This window comes from Malania oleifera, chromosome 10, assembly GCF_029873635.1.
Source record: "Malania oleifera isolate guangnan ecotype guangnan chromosome 10, ASM2987363v1, whole genome shotgun sequence".
Classification (NCBI taxonomy): Eukaryota; Viridiplantae; Streptophyta; class Magnoliopsida; order Santalales; family Ximeniaceae; genus Malania; species Malania oleifera.
In genome coordinates, this window is record NC_080426.1 from 64,443,749 (window position 1) to 64,461,024 (window position 17,276).

The window sequence follows — 17,276 nt, forward strand, 5'->3', positions numbered from 1 at the left end:
CCATGCAAGCTAAGTTGTCTTACAAATTACAAATTAAATGTAAAGGCCAAAATCCAAAAATTCAAATCCCATAACTGAATAGTACACCATTAATAAGGAGATTATAGCCATTAAGCAAGATTAGCTCCATCAAAAACTTGGATTAAGTTTATTAAGCCTTCATCTTTCTTTGAGCAAAGCCTGTAGTGTCTCGTTTTTTAATAAGCCCAAACATCTTGAATCAGCCCATAAAGTGCTTCTTTTTTATCTTTTTGGATCTTGCTCTAGTGATAGGCCCAACAAGAACATGCAATGGATCCTTTAATGGATCCAAATCTAGAGTCTTGCCACATGGATTATACACTCCTTAATCTACACGCGTTGAGACCAACAACCAATATTGGAATGCTTGCCCAAAAAAGCTAAAATTGAAATTTTTTTATAGGAAACTCCGACCCAACATTTATAAATGAAACGTGAACCGAAAGTATAAAGTAACAAACCCCGACCCAATGGTTATAGCTTAATCATGAACCGAAGGTATAAAATTTGAACGCCACAAGAAAGAATCCTCGATAAGTTTGTAAGATCTCTAAAGAACCAAAAGAAACAAAGCCTCACATTTTTATTCCATTATGTTGTCCTCTTACAATGGTGATATAGCTAGCATGGGGGATATTAAACACTTAGCAATTCCCACACAAGCATAGGAGACACACATAATAAATACACCAAGTTACTAGATACTTTTAATGACTCTCACAACTTACTAAAAATCCATGCAAGCTAAGTTGTCTTGCAATAATATTACACCATTAACTCAAATCCCATATTTGAATTAGCACACCATTATTAAGGAGATTACAACCATTAAGCCATATCAGCTCCATCAAAACTTGGATTAAGTTTATTAAGCCTTCATCTTTCTTTAGGCCAAATTTGGAGTGCCCTGTTTTTGAATAAGCCCAAATATCTTTGTTGACCTTATTGGTCACGCTCGGTTTTGATTATGACAAATACTCATTGTATCTAATGAGCGTTTGAGTTTTTGTGCAGGATTCAAGAATGATAAGATCAAGATGTGCACAAAGCAAAAGAAGCCCGAAGACCAAAGTTTTATTTCATAATGTAATATATTAAATTGGTCTGTAATAGTAAGTAGGTATTTGGTTTGTAATAAGCTCACACACATCACACATATGATTTACTACGTAAGCTCAAACCAAATCATGAATAAGAAAGAACCATAGAAAGACCTTAGGGTGCACCTTCGGTCGACCGACATCGGACTTTTTCGGTATTTCCAAATTGGACCCCAAGTGACCTTAGGACACACACATATTCACATACATTTGTTAGGCACTTGATTAGGACTTGTTTGGTTCAATACGGGACCGAAATGCACACTTGGTGCACTTTCGGTCGACCGAAACCTATAGTTTAAAAGGCCCTGGTCGACCGAACCAGCCCTGGGTCAATAGTTTGACCAAGGCCCGGTCGACCGAGACCTTATAGTTCATTTGAACCCGATCGACCGAACCACCAAGGAGTCAACATTTTGACCTCCCGGTCGACCGACCAATTTTGTACTCCAACTACCTGGTCGACCGGAGGGTCCTCAGGAGAATTCCCAGGGGTCTGGTCGACCGAGCCCTTCAGTTCAAAAAGGCCCGGTCAACCAAACCTCGGGAATTTGGAAAATTGCCTTGCCTCGGTCGACCGAACACTCAGTTCTAAATACCCCTGGTCAACCGAGCCACTTGAGTCCTGGTCGACCGAACCATTTCTGGTCGACCGGACCTCTCGGGTTACCCTGATTTTTTTACCGCAGTTAATATTTTTAAACAGGGTTAAAATGCCTTAAACATCATTAAACTTTTCTAATAATACCCAAAAGGTCCCCAACGGTAATATTTCCTTCCATGGCTATATATATGTGTTCATTTGCAAAGATTAAGGGTGATTAGCCACTTTGATTAGGGAAAATTCTTTTAAAAACCAAAACCCTATAATACACATATCCAATCCTGTTGACCTTATTGGTCACGCCCGGTTTTGATTATGACAAATACTCATTGTATCTAATGAGCGTTTGGGTTTTTGTGCAGGAATCAAGAATGATAAGATCAAGATGTGCACAAAAGCAAGAAAGGCTTGAAGACAATTTCATAACTCTTAATTGTAATAATGTTCAGTAAAATTGTCTGTAATAGTAATTAGGGTTCTTCGGTTTGTAATAAGCACACACATCACAAACATGATTTAATTTGCAAGCTCAAACTGAACCGTAGAAAGACCTTAGGGTGAACCTTCGGTCGACCTTTGGTCAACCGACACCGGACTTTTTCGGTGATCTCAAATTGGACTCCAAAGTGACCTTAGGACACACACATATTCACATACATTTGTTAGGCACTTGAATAGAAATTGTTTGGGTAGATACGGGACCGAAATGCACACTTGGTGCACTTTCGGTCGACCGGCCAATTCAGTTCAATTTGGCCCGGTCGACCGAAACCGGTCAGGGTCAACTATTTGACCCAGGCCAGGTCGACCGAGCCCTTATAGGTCATTTGACCTCGGTCGATCGAACCACCTGGGAGTCAACAGTTTGACCTCTCGGTCGACCGACCAGATTTGTACTCCAACGACCTGGTCGACCGAGGGGTCTTGGGAGAATTCCCAGCGGTATGGTCGACCGAGCCATACAGTTCAAAAAGGCCCCGGTCGACCGAACCTCGGTGTTTTTGAAAATCGCCTTTGCCCGGTCGACCGACCACTCGGTTCAAAATGCCCCCGGTCGACCGAGCTACTTGAGTCCTGGTCGACCGAGACACTTTTGGTCGACCGGACCTCTCGGGTTGTTCCCATTTTTACCGTGGTTAATATTTTTCTAAACAGGGTTAAAATGCCTTAAACATCATTAAACTTTTCTAAAAATACCCTATAGGTCCCCAACGGTCATATTTTCTCCCTTGCCTATATATACAAGTTCATTTGAGAAAATTAGGTGTGATTAGCCACTTTGATTAGGGAAAATTCTTTGAAAATCCAAAACCCTATAATACTCATTCTTAAGCCTCCTACACTCATACTTACCTTCTCATACAAATTAAACCCTTTGTAAGTTGATTGAGTGCTAGTCTAAGTAGGTTTGCTCTCCCATTCATATTTGATTGTTTTATTATCCTTGAGAGCTAAACCTTGAGTATTCTTAGGGGACTTTATTAATAAGTCTATCCTAAGAAAACTTTGATAGATCTTCTAAGATTTGCACCTCCATTGCAACATCTTAAGAAGATAGTATTTGTATTTTGGTTGCAAAACATTTTCAAATATCTACTGTGTTATTAATCTTGAAAATATTTGATGAGATATTTGATAGTGTGATAAAATCTTTGTTGCAATACTCGTTAACTCATATATCTTTTGCTGAATACAAAGATTGAATATCCTTTTGCAAACCAAACTTATACGTTGCTAGAGCTTCATATACATATGTGTATTGAGAAAACTTGTTGATTGAAATATATGAAGTATGGATGATATCGTTGTTTGAGCACTTAGATTGAATATCCTGTGATACAAAGATCATTTAGGTTTGCACTCTCACGTACGCATTACACTGATAGTAAATCTATTTGAGAGTTGACATCTTAGACCACACTGAGCTTACAAATTATTTCATATTTGTGGTGTATATTATTGCGCGAATTTGGGTACATATCTGCTTTACTTGAAAGCACAATCACTGTACCATTTCAGTATAATACACATTGGTTGTATTTCCAGGCACTGGCCTGAAGAGGGAGACTAGCCCTGGAATAGTCCCGGATTGGCTTAGACTCGGTTGGGAAAGCTAGGTGCGTCGTCCTGTTAAGGCGTGTAGGTTGAGGTCAGCCCCGCTAATTGACCTGGTTAAGGTTGAGGTCAGCCCTGTGTTAATTTGACCTGGTTGTAAACGGTGACGCTCCATCCTTAAGTGAGCTCTTAGTGGAATCCTCTAGCTTGCGAGCTTGAGGCGGGGACGTAGGCACGGTTGGCCGAACCCCGATAACATATCGTGTGTTCATTTATATTTCCGCACTTTATGTTAGCCGCACATGTATGTTATGGGTGAATGATGCGTATGACTTAAATTTCACATTATACTTATCTACGCATTTGGAAATTGAATAGGCAGACCCTAGGTTGTGTATATACTGCTGTTTATCCGGCTTAACCTAGGTGATAAATTTTAAAATTCCAATTCACCCCCCCCCCCTCTTGGGAATACACCAATTCTAACAAATCCCCATTCACTCATGCTTACCTTCTTCGATCTTTTAAATCCTCTGTAAGTCGATTGAGTGTTTATAGTTAATAGGTTTGCTCTCCCATTCATATTTGGTTGATTTATTTTCATTGAGAGCTAAACCTAAGTATTCTTAGGAGACTTGGTAAATAAGTCTATCCTAAGAAGACTTTGATAGATCTTCTAAGATTTGCACCTTCATTGCAACATCTAAAGAAGATTGTATTTGTTTTTGGTTGCAAAACATTTTCAAAATACTTTCAAATATCTAGTGTGCTTTATCTTGATAAATCTTTACAGAGATATTTGTTTGTATGAGAAAAGAAATCTTTGTTGCAATATTCATTGATTTATATCTATAGTTGAATACAAAGATTAAACTCTTTTTGCAAACCAAACTTATACATTGCTAGAACTTCATATACATATATATATATTGAGAAAACTTGTTGATTGAAATATATGAAGTTTGGATAATATCTTTGTTTGAGCACTTAGATTGAATATCCTGAGATACAAAGATCATTTAGGTTTGCACTCTCACGCACTCATTGCAATGATAGTAAATCTATTTCAGAGTTGACATCTTAGACCACATTGAGCTTACATATTATATCATATTGTGGTGTATGTGATATTGCGCGTATCTGGGTACACATCTGCTTTACTTGAAAGCTTATTCACTGTACCATTTCATTATAATACACTTTAGTTGTATTTCCAGGCACGGGCCTGAAGAGGGAGACTAGCCCTGAAATAGTCCCAGATTGGCTTAGACCCAGTTAGGAAAGCTAGGTGCGTCGTCCTGTTAAGGGGTGTAGGTTGAGGTCAGCCCCGCTAATTGACCTGGTTAAGGTTGAGGTCAGCCCTGTGTTAATTTGACTTGGTTGTAAACGGTGCCGCTCCACCCTTAAGTGAGCTATTAGTGGAATCCTCAAGCTTGCGAGCTTGAGGCGGGGACGTAGGCACAGTTGGCCGAACCCCGATAACATATCGTGTGTTTTGCTTATATTTCTGCACTTTATATTTACCGCACGTATATGTTATGGGTGAATGATGCGTATGACTTAATTTTCACAGTATATTTATCTACGTGTTTGGAAATTGCATAGACTGATCCTAGGTTGTGTACATACCGTTGTTGCATAGATCAACCTAGGTGAAAAAGTTTTAAAAATTCCAATTCACCCCCCCCCCCCCTCTTGGGAATACACCAATTCTAACAATCTTGAATAAGCCCATGAAGTGCTTCTTTGATATTCTTGGATCGCACTCTAGTGATAGGCCCTATTGAAACATGCAATGGATCCTTCAATGGTGCTAGTTGATTCTCATCACCAATTTTTCAAGTTCTTTTGAATTATAGTACACAACAAAGTAGATAAACTTCTATTCACTACCTCGGTTTGTCCATCTATTTGGGGGTGACAAGTTGTCAAAAAAACAATTTAGTTCCTAACTTTCCCCACATGGCTTTCCAAAAATAGCTAAGGAACTTAACATCACAATCAGACACAATACTCCTAGGAACACCATGGAGTTGTACTATTTCTCTAAAGAATAAATCAGCAATGTGGGTTGCATCATCAGTTTTGTGACAAGATATGAAATGTGTCATCTTATAAAACCTATCAACAACCACAAAAATTGAATCCCTACATTTCCTTGACCTAGGGAAACCCAAAATAAATTCCATAGAAATATCTACCCTAGACGCACTAGGTACGGGCAAAGGAGTGTATAATCCATGTGGCTTCTCTAGATTTGGCTTGCCTACGTGTAACTAATGCGAACCTCAATCAACACGCGTTGAGACCCAACAACCATTATTGGAAGCTAAGTTGTCTTGAAACTTACAAAAAAACCCATGCAAGCTAAGTTGTTTTGCAAATTACAAATTAAATGTAAAGACAAAAATCCAAAAAGTCAAATCACATAAATTGAATAACACACCATTAATAAGGAGATTACAGCCATTAAGCAAGATTAGCTCCATCAAAAACTTGGATTGAGTTTATTAACTTTCTTTGAGCCAAGCCTGGAGCGCCCCGTTTTTGAATAAGCCCAAATATATTAAATCAACCCATGAAGTGCTTCTTTGATCTTTTTGGATCTCGCTTTAGTGATAGGCCCAACAGGAACATGCAATGGATCCTTTAATGGTGCTTGTTGATTCTCATTAGTAACACATCTATCACAAACTCTCTCCACATCGCGTTTCATCTTTGGCCAAAAAAAAATGTTCATGCAACACGTTTAAAGTCTTCCTTATACAAAAATGACCTATTAAACCACCTCCATGTGCTGAAACGCACAAGCAACTCACAAGCAAAGTCATCATCATTAGCATACAATTCTGTAACATATTCGAATCCTAATAACTTTGCATTTAAAGGAGAGACAAGGGCATACCTTCTTTATAATGCATCAGCCACAATATTGTCCTTACCTTGTTTGTATTTGATTACATAAGGGAAGGTCTCAATGAATTCCATCCACCTAGCATGCCTTCTATTCAACTTACCTTGTCCTTTCAAGTGCTTCAAGGACTCATGGTTGGTAGACAAATTCTTTCGGCCAAAGGTAATGTTGCCAAGTCTCTAATGCTCTCACCAATGCATAAAGCTCCTTGTCATATGTCGGGTAGTTCAAAGCTGCCCCATTTAGCTTTTCACTAAAATATGTTATTGGCTGCTTCTCCTGCATCAAAACAGCTCCAATACCTATTCCTGAGGCATCACACTCAATCTCAAAAGTTTTAGAAAAATCAAGTAATTCTAATAAAGGAGCACCACATAACCTTTCTTTAATTTCAATAAATGCACGATCTTGCTCACTACCCCATTTAAAACCCATGGACTTTTTAACAATTTCAGTGAGTGGTGCGGCTAGTGTACTAAAATCTTTGACAAATCGTCGATAAAACTAGCCAAATAATGAAAACTTCTTACCTCTGATTGACTTAGGTGTGGGCCATTCCTTGATAGCCTTCAACTTTTCTGCATCCACTACTATTCCTTTCACACTAATACAAAGCCCAGAAACACAACTTTGTCTAGGCAAAAGGAACATTTCTTTAAATTGGCATATAGTTTTTCTTTTCTTAAGACTTCAAGCACACAATGCAAATGATCAATATGCTCATCTAAGCTCTTACTATACACCAAAATATTATCAAAATATACCACAACAAATTTGCCTATAAACGCACGCAATGCATGATTCATTAAGCTCATGAATGTCTTTGGTGCATTGGTTGGACAAAAAGGCCTTACCAACATACAATCCATATTTCATTTTAAAGGCAGTTTTCTTATCCGAGTCTCACCAAAATAACGAGATCCAACAATGAAAAAAAGGAACCCAAGATCGTTCTACGATTATAGTTGAATGATAGACCTTGACCCATTGTTTATGACAAACAAGAACCTTGGTATATATGACCTCAACTTGTTGTTTATTGCGAAACAAGAACCTCGGTATAAGGAAGACACCACAAACGGTGGTGGAAAAATCGTTTGATAAGTCATTGGTGAACACCACGGGAAATCCCGATAAGTTCAAATAGTTCTTCAAAGAACCCCAGAGAAAATACTCTCACAATTTACTAAATAATGATCGGCTTCATTGCTTAGATGCCTATTTATAGGTTGGCCATTACAAGGAAAATTCCTAAAATAGTTATCCTAATTAAGGTTAAAATCTGGTAAAGAAATAACTTTTACTTGCCTAAAAGAAAAAAAAAAAAAGACGATCAACCCTTTAATTGGCTAATCACATGCCTAAAAGAAAATGAAAATGGGGATCTTTAAATGGCTGTGTTATTAGCCATAAAAGCCTATAAAATTCAAAACAAATAAAAGGGGAAAAAATGGCATGCAATTCTGACAATTAGACCCAAAAAGAAGTATTCTTAAACATGCCAATTTGAGCTTTGCCTTCGTCAGATTCTTCTAGAACTTGAATCATGTTGATGAATCTTTGTTACTCATGTGGGTTATGCTCAATGACCCTCCACAAATTTGCTTGAGTCCATGCCTCTTGAATCAGTCCATTGAGTACAGCTTTAAATTTCCTTGCTCGTGCTCTCATAACCCGCCCAATTGGGACTTGAACTAGTTCCTTTGAAGTTGTGCTATGATTTACATCCTTTTCCATTCATCACCCTCTTTTATCCTAATTTGATGATATTCACTTTTCAAATCAATTTTTGTGAAAATACATGGCTCATGCAATTCATCCAACATGTCATCTAGCCAAGGAAAGCAATGTCTATACTTACCGTAACGTTGTTGATAGCCCTTCAATCAACACACATTCTCCAAGTTCCATCCTTCTTAGGCACAAGTAGCACCGGTACAACGCATAGACTCGTGCTCTCTCTTACTTGTCCTTTGGCCGTCAACTCCTTAACTTGCCTTTGAAGTTCCTTTGTCTCTTTTGAATTACTCCTATAGGCTGGCCGGTTAGGAATTATCACACTTGGCATAAAATCAATTTGTTGCTCTATTCCTCTAATAGGAAGCAATCCACTAGGCACTTCATTAGGAAACACGTCCTCATATTCTTACAACAAAGAGTCAACACTAGGCAAAGATTCGTCAAGTTCATTAGTATTAAAACATGTCTCTTTGTACAAGAGTACAAATATAGGCTGTTTTTGTATTAAAAAAAAAAAAAAGAAACTCTTTACTTCACTCGTCTTAGCATAAAAACTCACTTGTTTTTTTTGTTTTTCTCTTATTTTCTTCACTTTTTTTTTTCTTTCACTCACTTTTTCATCATCTTTTTTTAAACTCTTGGTCTCACAAATTTTTTTAACTCATTCTCTCTTTTCAATTTCATTTGATCTTCATACACTTGTCTTGGAGTCAATGGTACAAGAGTGATAGTTTTATTGTTTTTTACAAAAGAATGTCTATTCTTGAACCCGTTATGAGTGACCTTCCCATCGAATTGCCACGATTTTCCCAATAAAATGTGACACGCATGCATTTGAACAAAATCACAACCTTGTACTTCTCGATTGAAAAAGAAATTAGCACTTGCCTATTTACCTTATCTTCCCCACAATCATTCAACCATTGCAACTTATATGGTGATATGAACCAACAAGCTCTGATTGCACAGGAAGATCTACACATGCCAAGCGGACCCATCACAAGAGCTAGAGTCAAGAAGGTCAAGGAGGCTACGCAAGGACTAATTGAGAAATTGCTTGAGTAAGAGTCAATGAGGGCCATGGACACTAAAGAAAAAGACTTTCTTGAAGAGCCTAAGATGGTAAATTGTCTAAAAACGTGTGAAGCTGGAACCTTAAGCCAATAAGGGTTGTTTGGGAAATTTTTATGGGCTAAATAGTGGGCTAATTGTGTCAATTAAGCATGGCATGTGACTTGCACATGTTTCATTAAATGACATGGCATGCTTAAGGTTATGTGAGGCTATTTTATTGGCCAGATTGATGTCATAGCCTATTTTTATTAGCTGAACTGATGTCATGGGTTTCTTTTATTTTCTATAAGTAACCAACTCTCTATTGTATTAGAAAAAGAATATTTTTTTAGCTGAATACAATTCCAAGTGAGGTTTACTTCTCTTTAAGTTCTTCATTGAACTTTCACCGAATTTATCAAAGGTGCTACCTTTGTGGCGTTCATCCATTAATTTGATATTCTTGGTTTGTGCTTCACATCAAGCTATAGGTCAAAGATGGACCACTACCATGTCGAATCTCATTTTGGGTTTGGGGTTTTGATAAATCTGATTTGGGGTCTCCGAACATTCATTCTTGGGGTTCCGCATCATTTGGTATCAAAGCTTTGGTTCAAATCAGGTTCTATCTATCTTATTTTTCTTGTTTTCTTTTGAAAATTCTTTTTATCTTCTAATCATCTATCCTTATTTCATATTCTTCTATCATCTGATATACCTTTCTTGTTTTCTTGTTTCCGAAATTTTCCATCTCTTCTTTAATATCGTCCATCATTAAGATTGAATCTTTTGTGGCTAGAAATTGCAAGAAACGGAGCAAGGCAACTATAGCACATTAAAAAAAAAAAAAGAAGAAGGCGGCAGCTTGAAGATTTGTGCAATTTGTGGCTGCACTTAACTTGGATTCTTCTTTGGCTATATCTTAGTCCATTCTAAAATCTATTCAATTTATTATTCTAATTTGTGTTTGAATATATCCTTGGTCGATTTGGTTATTTTGCTCCATTGAATTTCTTCTTATTTCGTTTGTGTCATTATTGTTTTCTTGACTTCTTTTTGTCTTTCATTCATTGTTTTGTGTCCTGATTTAGTTGTTCTATTGTTATTGTCATTGGTATCTTGTTTCTAATTCATTGATTCAATTGCTGCGTTTGGTTCAACTATTAGTTTGTTTGGGATTAGTTCATTAAAGAACTAAAAGAGAATTACTAAGTAGTAAGAGGCATGAGTGTGTGAGCGTATCAGAGGGAAAAAGCCAAAAAAAAAAATTTGTGTCAAAACACGAATGTTGAGTGTCATTGTTTGGAGGGTAAAAACGTAAGGGAGTGAGTGAGGAATTTTTTTCTCTCTAATGTTCCTTTTTGCGGGTTTGAAATCATGAGTAGAAAGGGGGTTGGCGCTGAGACTTCCAACAAAGGTAGCAAGAGTGAGAACCCTCCATAAGACTCATTCTTCACCTTGCAAGCCATTCAATAGCAATTCAAAAGACTCAATACGGTTTTTGGGGAGTTCAGAGATAGACTGAATAGACAAGACGCTGCAATTGATAGACTGAGAAGAGGGCAATTCAATGAAAGGCAACAAAGGCCACATACTCCTCCGATTGTTGAATTTGAACATGATATGGGCAGCAATGAAGCAAGTGATGATGAAGATGATGGTATGGGCATATTTGCTTATCGAGGTGCTAGGCAAGAGCGACAACCTCGATAGGAGCCAAGGGGTCGAGATAACATCAATAGAAACATCGGAAGCATCAAAATGAAGATCCCTCCTTTTCAAGGGAAAAATAACTCAGATGTATACCTTGAGTAGAGGAAGGTTGAGCTCATTTTTGAGTGTTATAACTACTCCGGAGGAAAGAAGGTGAAATTGGAAGCTGTGGAGTTCACTGACTATGCACTGGTATGGTGGGATCAAATTCTTCTTAGTAGGCGTAGAAACATGGAAAGGCCTATTGAGACATGGGCTGAAATAAAGGTGGTGATGAGGAAGTGATTTGTACCAAACCACTGCTACCGAGACTTACATCAACATCTTCAAAGCCTTACCCAAGGTACCTAAAGTTTGGGGGACTACCACAAGGAGATGGAGATGGCTATGACTCACGAAAATATTGAGGAAGATAGAGAAGCTACAATGGCACGATTCTTATGTGGGTTGAACCGGGAAATTGCTAACATAGTGAAGCTGCAGCACTATGTGGAGTTAGAGGACATGGTGCATATGGCAATGAAAGTAGAGAGGCAACTCAAACACAAGGGTGGAAACAAGCTTGCTACAACAACTTCGGCCTCCCATTCCACATGGAAACCAAATTGGGGGAAATCAAAAGAAGAAAGGGTTGTTTCCAAATCCAAGGAAGAGAAGGAGAAAGACAAAGACAAAGTGGGCAACCATGAAAAAGGTACAACTTCTTTTGAACCTAGTAGGTACAGAAATACGTGTTTTAGGTGTTTGGGGACTGGCCATATTGCATCACAATGCCCAAATAAACGAGCAATGATTGTGAGAGATGATGGTACTATTTAGACCAATGATGAAGAGAGTGATCATGAGTCCATGCCTTCACTAGAAGAGTCTAGTGATGTTGAGTATGCTATCCATGGCGAGGCATTAGTAACTAGGAGAGCTTTAAACATGCATGTGGTGAAAGATAAAAAATGAGGAGCAGCGTGAGAATATATTTCATACTCGATGTTACATCCATGATAAGGTGTGTAGCATGATCATCGATGGAGAGAGCTGCACTAACGTAGCTAGTACCGCAATAGTGGAGAAGTTGGGGTTGCAATGCATAAAACATCCAAGACCTTACAAACTTCAATGGTTGAATGAGTGTGGAGAGGTTAGGGTGAATAAGGAAGTGCTGATTGTATTTTTAATGAAAAAATATTCTGATGAGATTCTATGTTATGTGATCCCTATGCATGCTAATCACATCTTATTGGGCAGGTCATGGCAATATGATAGACTTGTCACTCATGATGGGTTCAAGAATAGGTATTCTTTTATAAAATATGGGAGGAGTGTGACCCTTGTACCATTGACTCCTAAGCAAGTGTATGAAGATCAAGTGAGAATGAAAAGAGAAAATGATGAGAAAAACAAAAAAGAGGTTGAGAATAAAACAAAAGGAGAGGTAGAGAACATTGAAAAAAAAAAAAAAAAAGAGGAGAGAAAATGAGGGCAAGAGAGGAGCTGAAATTAGAAAAAAAAAAAAAGTGGTAAAAATTAGGGAAAAACAGCGATCAAGGAAAAAGTGAGTTTGTATGCAAAAGAAAAAGAGTGTAAGAAAGCTTTTTATGCACAAAGACCTCTAGTTGTACTCATGTACAAGGAGGCATATTTGAGCACTAACGAATTCACCTCTTCCTTGCCTAGTGTTGTTGTTTATTTACTGTAGAAATATAGGGATGTCTTTCTTGTAGACATGCCCAATGTGATGCAAATCATAGCACAACTTCAAAGGAACTTGTCCAAGTGCCAATTGGGCTGGTTACGAGAGCACGAGCAAGGAAATTTAAAGTTGCACTTAACAGACTGATTCAAGAGGTGTGGACTCAAGAAAATTCATGGAGGCCCATTGAGCATGACCCACGTGAGCAACAATGATTCATCAACATGATTGAAGCTCTAGAAGAATCTGTCCAAGGCCAATGATGGGAATCAACAAGCATCGCTAAAGGATCCATTGCATGCTCCTGTTGGGCCTATTACTAGAGCAAGATCCAAGAAAATCAAAGAAGCACTTCATGGGCTGATTTAAGAAATTTGGGCTTATTCAAAAACGAGCCACTCCAAGCTTGGCTCAAAGAAATATGATGGTTTACTAAACTTAATCCAAGTTTTTGATAGAACTTAAATATGGTGTGCTATTCAAATATGGGATTTGACTCTTTGACTTTTGTGTTATATTTAATTTGTAATCATGCAAGACAACTTGTTTTCTTGCTCGGTCTTAGTAAGTTGTTGAGTTGTTGAGCCTACCTTTGACTTTTGTGTTATTTTTTTATTTGTAATCTTGCAAGAAGTCTTAGTAAGTTGTTGAGAGTTGTTGACCCAAATTTGTAATCTTGCAAGAAGTCTTAGTAAATTGTTGAGAGTGGTTTGAAGTGTTTAATGTTTTTTCTCCCAGGCTATGCCTATAAAAGCTTTCTTATTGTAAGAACAAAGATCATCATTGAATAAAATTTTGTGAGTATTTTCTCTGTGGTTCGTTGAAGAACTGTTCAAACTTATCAGGATTTCCCATGGCGTTCACCAACGACTTATCAAACGGTTTTCCACCACCGTTTAAGGCGTCTTCCTTATACCGAGGTTCTTGTTTTGCAATAAACAACGGGTTGAGGTTGTATATACCAAGGTTCTTGTTTGTCGTAAACAACGGGTCAAGGTCTATCATTTAACTATGAACGTAGAACGATCGTGGGTTCCTTTTTTTTTTTCGGATCTCGTTATTTTGGTGGGAATTCACATTATTTGGTATCAGAGCACAAGTTCTAGTTCAGGTTTGCCTATCCCTTAAAACCTTTATTTTGTTTCTTTATTCTGTGTTCTTGTAGTTTCCAAATTCGGTTCACATATCCTAGTTTAGCCAAATTTCCTCTACCCCATTCCGCTCGTATTTTGTTGTTCTAGTTTATTCCAAAATATTATTCTATTATTGTCAAAAGCCAATTGCTGATCATAAAAAAACAAGAAGAAGAAGTAGAAAAAGAACGATCATAAAAAAAAAAAAAAACAAAAAACAAAAAACAAAAAACAAAAAAAAAAAAAGGAAAAAAAAATTGATTGTTTTCATTCATTTTTATTTTTATTTTTTTGGATTTCAATAAGTCTGGAAATCACCTCACCCCAAAATCAAAAAAAAATTTCCCATGGAAGTTTTGCTATTTTGTGCTTTCGAAAATCTAATCAGTCATGTTCCTTGTATTCCTGCTATTTGAAATTCCTTGAAGAGTTCTTGGTGAATTGTTGCTATAAATTTTGATGTATTCTTTAGTTTCAAAAGAAGTGGAAGAGAATTATCGAGTGCAAAAAGGCAAGAGTGGTGAGAACATTAGAGGGTTAAAAGCCATGTATTTTTTAAGTGAAACATGAGTGTAGAGTGATTCACCTTTCTTGAGTGTAAACACATAAGGGAGAGAATTGTGAGGTCCTTTTCTTTTTTTTTTTTTTCTTTTTTTCCTTTCTAGCTTTGCCCTACAGCATTCATGTCTCACAACAGTCCTAAGAGCGTTGCCGAAAATGCTACAAAGCTGGATGATCCGAAAGTATTTATGGAGGCCATAATGAGTGAGATGAGGCGTGTGATGAGGTTGGAACTGGAGCAGGTTCATGAACGGATAGATCAAATGGAGAATACACATGAGAAGTAGCCAAAAAACGCCCCTAATGTGCGTAGAAGGGAAAGAGTTCAACTGAGGGGAGTGAGGATTGAAGATGAAGAGCCTTACGGGGTTGGTTTTGATGAAGAAGATGGTTGGGATTCTATTGTTAGTAATAGGAGACATGGAGGGCAGTGTAGAGAAGCTAGGAACCAAGAAGATTTTGTCATTTCAAGGTAGATCCGACCCTAAAGCATACCTTGAGTGGGAAAAGAAGATGGATTTCGTATTTGACTGCATAACTATTCTGAAACAAAGAAGGTAAAATTAGCTATGATTAAATTTTCTGACTATGCTATCACTTGATGGGATCAGCTTGTTATAGACAGGAGGCAGAATAGAGAATGACCAATAGAAACATGGGAGGAGACAAAAACAGTGATGAGAAAGCGGTTCGTTCCAAGTTACTATTACCGAGAGTTGTACAAAAAGCTACAAGGTCTTAGGTAGGGAAGCCGGAGCGTAGAGGATTACTACAAGGAGATGGAGATTGCTATAATCCGAGCTAATGTAGAGGAGGACCGTGAAGCTACCATGGCTAGGTTTTTATTTGGATTAAACCGGGAAATCCAAGATAAGGTAGACATGCGGCATTATGTGGAGTTGGAAGATATGGTGCACATAGCCATCAAAGTGGAGCAACAACTCAAGAAGGGGGGTCTGTCTCGTGCAGCCCATAACTCCAGTTCCACCTCTTAGAAACCCAGTTATACCAAGCAGATGGACAAGTCACAAACATCCAATGTCGAGCCCAAGTTCACGAACACCCGCCACGTTCCTCAAGGTAAAACTGACACTTCTACCTCTAGGAATCATGACATTAAATGTTTTAAATCTCAAGGCAGGGAACACATAGCAAGTCAATGTCCAAACAAGCAGGTTATGGTGTTGCAAGACAATGGTAAAATTGTGACTGACAATGAAGATTCCAACAATGACGACATGCCACCATTGGAGGACGTTTCTGACAAGGAATATTTAGCCCCTGATGCATTGACATTGACGGCAAGGAGAGCATTGAGCTTGCAAGAAAAAGGAGTTGATGAAGTGCAGCAGAAGAACATCTTTCACACTAGGTGCTACGTCAAAGACAAGGTATGTATTGTGATTATTGATGATGGTAGTTGTACTAATGTTGCAAGCACAATTATGGTGGAAAAATTGGGACTACCCGTGTTGAAGCACTCTAGACTGTACAAGTTGCAATAGTTAAATGATAGTGGTGAGATAAGGGTGAATAAGAAAGTGTTAGTCACATTTCGAATTGGTAAATATGAAGATGAAGTGTTGGGTGATATAGTACCGATGCAAGCTGGACACTTATTGCTAGGGCATCCGTGGCAGTTTAATAAGCGTGTGAAGCATGATGAATTTACGAATAAATACTCCTTTGTACATAATCAACGATCAATCACTCTTGTACCATTGAGTCTACAGCAAGTATATGAGGATCAAGTGAGATTGCAAAAGGAGAGTGATGAAAAGAAAAAGAGTGGACAAAAGAAAAGGAGTGAAAATCAGAGAAAGGCCGAGAAAAATGAGAGCGAAAAAGAAAATCAAAATTCGATCATTGAGAGAAAATCAGAGCGAAAACAAAAGAATTTATACGTAAAAGTGAGTGCAATTAAGTGAGCAATGTTTTCAAATCAGCCGATGATTGTACTTTTATACAAGGAGGCATGTCTAAATACTAACGAACTTGACCTTGCTTTGCCTAGTTCTGTTGTTTGTCTTTTGTAGGAGTATGAGGATGTCTTTCCCAAGGAAACACTACATCGGTTACCTCCAATCCGAGGGATTGAACATCAAATTGATTTTGTTCCTAGTACAACAATTCCAAACTAGCTAGCCTATAGGAGCAATCTCGAGGAGACAAAGGAGCTTCAACAGCAGGTAAGTGAGTTGTTGGAAAAAGGGCATGTGAGGGAGAGCATGAGTCCATGTGCCGTTCCAGTTTTACTTGTACCTAAGAAGGATGGGACGTGGAGAATGTGCATTGATTGCGAAGCCATTAACAACATAACGATAAAGTATCATCATCCTATTCCTCGCTTAGATGATATGTTAGATGAACTGCATGGTTCTTATGTATTTTCTAAGATTGATTTAAAGAGTGGTTATCATCAAATTAGAATAAAAGGAGATGAATGGAAAACTGTCTTTAAAACAAAGTATGGTTTGTATGAATGGTTAGTCATGCCTTTTTGGATTGACTAATGCTCCGAGTACCTTTATGAGACTTATGAATCATGTTTTGCGTGCATTTATATGCAGATTTGTAGTTTTCTACTTTGATGATATTCTCATTTATAGCAAAAATGCAAACAATCATGTAGTACATTTGAAATCTGTTTTAGATGTCCTTAAGAAAGAAAAGTTGTTTGCTAATCTGATGAAGT